This window comes from Lipotes vexillifer, unplaced genomic scaffold (genome assembly GCF_000442215.2).
Source record: "Lipotes vexillifer unplaced genomic scaffold, Lipotes_vexillifer_v1.1 scaffold134, whole genome shotgun sequence".
Classification (NCBI taxonomy): domain Eukaryota; kingdom Metazoa; phylum Chordata; class Mammalia; order Artiodactyla; family Lipotidae; genus Lipotes; species Lipotes vexillifer.
This window is the reverse complement of record NW_006787464.1, coordinates 1016816-1021738: the sequence shown is the minus strand read 5'-3', so window position 1 is coordinate 1021738 and position 4923 is coordinate 1016816. Positions and strand designations below refer to the sequence as shown.

The 4923-nt window shown below is 46.5% G+C and overlaps 1 pseudogene; it reads right to left on the bottom strand.

Moving 5' to 3' along the window:
• Positions 1 to 1700: 1700 nt before the first annotated feature.
• Positions 1701 to 2444, bottom strand: LOC103083783 (CDP-diacylglycerol--inositol 3-phosphatidyltransferase pseudogene; annotated as a pseudogene).
• Positions 2445 to 4923: the final 2479 nt, after the last annotated feature.

The window sequence follows — 4923 nt, the reverse complement described above, 5'->3', positions numbered from 1 at the left end:
GCGGGCCTCTCACTGTCGTGGCCTCTCCCATTTGCGGAGCACAGGCTCCGGACGCGCAGGCCCAGCGGCCATGGCTCACGGGCCCAGCCGCTCCGCGGCATGTGGGATCCTCCCGAAACGGGGCACGAACCCGCGTCTCCTGCATCGGCAGGCGGACTCTCAAGCACTGCGCCACCAGGGAAGCCCCAGAACTACACTTAATGTCCTGTGACAACCTATAATGGAAAAGAATCTGAAAACTAATATATATACATAAATAACTGAATCACTTTGCTGTGCACTTGAAAGTAACACAACATTGTAAATTAACTATAGTTCAATTAAAAAAAAAAACACAGAAATTTCTCCTGTTCATCCTCAAAAGAAATATATATACATAAATAACTGAATCACTTTGCTGTGCACTTGAAAGTAACACAACATTGTAAATTAACTATAGTTCAATTAAAAAAAAAAAACACAGAAATTTCTCCTGTTCATCCTCAAAAGATTTATATGTAGGTAACATATAGAATGTTCTCTTCTTAATGAAATATTAATAATAATAACAATGACAGCTAATATGTATTAGATATTACTATGCCTTGTATGAGACCTCATTTTGAACCATGTAAATCCCTGGGGATTCTTAGATGATCCACAGAGGACCCCCAAAGAAGATGATAGAGGACTTCCTACATGGTAGATTATACAACTGTCCATGAAGCACTCTGATTTCCCATCATGAAATAGCCCTCCTCAACTGACTCACTCTGTTATAAAGCAGAAACTAACACACCATTGTAAAGCAATTATACCCCAATAAAGATGTTAAAAAAAAAAAAAAAAAGAAAAAAGAAATAGCCCTCCTCATTTTGCCATCTCAGGCCATGTGATTTACTTTAGCAAATATTAGCAATTGCTTTAAGAGTCAGGGTTCCCCTTGTCCATTTCCTCTTGGCCAAAATGGTCAGCAAATGGTGTGTGTTCCAGAGTAAAGGTGACTCCATCTCCCTAGAAAAGAATGAAATGTGATGGGTATGTAACAGGAGCAAGAAATAAATTTTTAATTTTGTAAGTCACCACGATTTTTGAGGGTGATTTTGTTTGTTTGTTAGTTTGTTTTCCAGTGACACTCCCACCCTCATTATCAAGGTTTTCAGAGCCAGGACAGAGGAGATTGCAATGGGGATCTCAACAGCCCCTTCTCTCCTGACCATTAGACCCACAGGATTCCTCTAGCCAGGGGCAGAGGTCTGAATCCCTGCCTTTTGGGAAAGCTGGCCCCTACCCGACCTCCCTTGCACAAGTGTCCCTAAGGTCTCAGGACAAGCCAGATCCCAGGGCTGAGCCAGCGGGTGTGACAATACCCAGTCCTCAGACAGCTCTATTGGGGCCCCAGGAGCACTGCCCATGTGGATGGGCCCTCCTGAGCATCCTTCCTGATTTGAAGTCCAGGTCCCTGGAGATCACAGGGGTGGAACTGGTCCCCAGGATTACGGAGAACATGACATCACCAAAGAGGCTGGCCCCCCTTCCCAGCAGGTTGGATGACACATTGGGAAGATGTGAGCCTGGGACCTCCTAGGAGCGACAGGGGAGCCACGTGGCACAGTGAGACTCCCAGGGCCGGTGGGCAGCCAGGGACTGGGGGTTCCAGGGTCATGTCTTCTTGGCACGATCTGCTGTGTCCAAGGCAGCCATGTTGCAGGCGGCTGTGATCAGGTGGTGATCCAGAGGCACATTCGGAAAAGACCCACAAAGCCCACTAAAGATCCCTGAGAGATCACAGGGGTGGGACTGGTCCCCAGGATTTCAGAGAACATGACAGAGGAGAAGGCAGTAGAAGGGCTCATTTCCAGCACCCAGGATAAATAGAGCAGGTCTGGAGGTGTAGTAGATGCAAAGCACTGGATTTCCAGACAGGTTAATCATCTTGTGACTTTCACTGCCTCGGACCATAGAACTGTGGAGGTGCAGCCAGTGGCTGGCCACATCCAAGCTCATGTTGAGCTGGAAGAGAAGGGTGGCGTGAGGGTACAGTAGGGCCAGGTTGACCAGCAGACACACTGTGGAGCAGCAGTCTGCCCGCATGTCCAGCATGGCCCCAAACCCGGTCCCTTGATTAAGGACTCGAGCAGCATGTCCATCAAAAGCGTCCAGAAATCCACTGAGCAGGTAGAAGGAGGAGGCCGTGAGGGGGCAGCAGAGCATGAAGTAGAAAGAAATGATGGTGAAGACAATCTGTGCATAACCGATGAAGTTAGGCGCAGACAGGAAGATATTTTCGCCTGGCACCGGAGGTCCCCTAGCCGCCCTGGACCTTATCTGGAGGTGTCGGCTGTGTCCCACCCCGGGCACAAGGCTCACCCTCCAGCCCGGTGTATTGGCCATGCCCACTGCACACAAGTCCCCGCTGCCCCAGTCGGGTCCCAGATGTTGAAGCTCGCTGCCAGCCGGAGCATGGGCCAACCCAGCTGTGCGTGGAGCAGACGTCATTTACTATCACAGCATAAACTAGCCTATCTTGACTGTTACATCCTCAGCCTTGGATGCTGAATGTTGTATAGAAGTCTTATTGATTAGATACTTAGATACTTATATAATGTGATTCAGAATCCCTTTACCTCCCTGGATCTTTGTGGATAAATATATTCTTTCTAAGATGAGATACACAGCAACATACAAGACATTCCCTGCGTAGTCTGATGAACGCTCCCTTGTTCTGGACACTATATTTCTTCTATAGCAGGATAACGTCTTCCCCTATTTCACCCCATGAGCCTTCTCCCTCTTCATGCAACAGCTGAGGAATGTTATGCCCATCATCTTAAGAAAGGTAATGCAGCAGAAAGAGAGAAGCCAAGAGTCTTTTCTTGGCTTTGAGTTTGGGGCTAGGGCCCCAGAAGAAGTGGAAAAAAATGCTTGTGCTTAGTAAATACAATTGATTTGGAAGTCTGCAAATGGTAGAAAGCTTTCTGCTTCCCATATCCTGAAATTGGAAAAATCCCCTGGGTTAGGAAGATGAGAGAGTCAGAGGAGAATTTAAGTGAAAATGATTTCCTGGAAAGAAGGGGTTACCTGCCTACCTGTTTACTTCCCAGGACTGAGCCCAGCAGGGAGGATGAAAGAGACAACAGAAACTGGGAATATCCAAAGGCAGGGAAGGTGTGTAGCCGCTTCCGCAGGTAGGACCTAGAGAAATGGCAAAACCCCAGAGTGAAGTGCATCACAGAATGAATCTTGTCCACAAGCAGGTCTTGTTTGGCAAGCACAGGGTTTTTAAACAATGTGATTTTGAATGACTTTGAGTGGAGCATGCCCTTCCTAGGTTCACCTGTCCTCACTCCCTATTATCTTGTTCCTGGTCTACTATACTGACTTTCCCCTACAGGCACTGAGTTTATTTATGTATTTATTTTTTTTAATTTTTAAAATTTGTTTACTTATTTATTTATTTTTTGGCTGACTTGGGTCTTCGTTGCTGTGTGTGGGCTTTCTCTAGTTGCAGAGAGCGGGGGCTACTCTTTGTTGTGGTGCGCGGGCTTCTCATTGCGGTGGCCTCTCTTTGTTGCAGAGCACAGGCTCTAGGCACGCGGGCTGCAGTAGTTGTGGCTCTCGGGCTCTAGAGTGCAGGCTCATGTGGCACAGGGGCTTAATGGCTCCGCAGCATGTGGGATCTTCCTGGACCAGGGCTCGAACCCCTGTCCTCTGCATTGGCGGGCGGATTCTTAACCACTGCACCACCAGGGAAGTCCCCAGGCATTGAGTTTAAAATCCCTACTAGACAGACAGACATGAAAATACTCCACACAGTTCCCAACATGCCTCATTTCTGTTTACTCAAAAAGAGAGTGGTGCGAGAGGAAGAGAAAGAGGACGGGTCAGCTGTGGTTGAAAACCAGATGTAAACACGAGAATTCCCAGGCAGTCCAGTGGTTAGGACAATGCACTCTCAGTGCTGAGGGCCCAGGGGTTCAATCCCTGGTCTGGGAACTAAGATCCCACCAAAAACAAAAAAACAAAAACAAGAACAGGTGTGGATGGGTGACAACTAGACCAGGATGCGTCCTCAAAGTTATGGCACTTCCAAAGTCCCACTCTCCACCAAAACTGCGGCAAAGCATAGCAACACTGAATTGACTGAGATGAAGCTTTTACAACCTAGGTATAAGCTAGGGTTGGGTTAGACATTGTGTTTGACTCCCTAGTAGCTATTCCCTCTCTCTCTAATTGAGGACCAGCAATGAAACTTGAGAAACTGATCCTGACTCAAGTGATATACCTGATTGGTACAAGGGCATTTCAGTTGCCCCCTGCCATTAATTAATTCAAGAATGATAAGTGACCCAATTCTGATCAATTATGAGTAAAAGCAATTTATGGAAGTTTCTGGGAAAGTTTAGAGTCAGCAATGGGAGCCAATCTATCTTTCTTAGAAACAAGACGTCTTTGTAGCCCAACTGTTGTTGAGAGCCACCCTACAGTCACGAGGGGGACCAGAATGAGTTTGAAGCAAAGAGCATGAATGACAGAGCAGAAAGATGAAAAGAACTTGGTCCTTGATGACATAATTCAACCAATAGACCAACCCTGAATTCTGCCCTACTTTTGGATGTCCTCTTACATTAGCCAATAAATTCTTTATCGTTTAAGTCAATTTGAGTTATATTTTCTATTGCCCACAGTTAAAGCATCCTGACATAGATTCATAATAAATATTAATTTTAGTCGTAGAAAAATTTAAAAGCTACAATTTTCACATCATAGTTGAAGAACTAAGATTCATTTTGCTAAAATTTCACATTATCTAAAATTGAAGTTGGGACTTCCCTGGTGGCGCAGTGGTTAAGAATCCGCCTGCCAATGCAGGGGACACAGGTTCGAGCCCTGGCCCAGGAAGCTCCCAGATGCCACAGAGCAACAAAGCCCGTGAGCCACAAC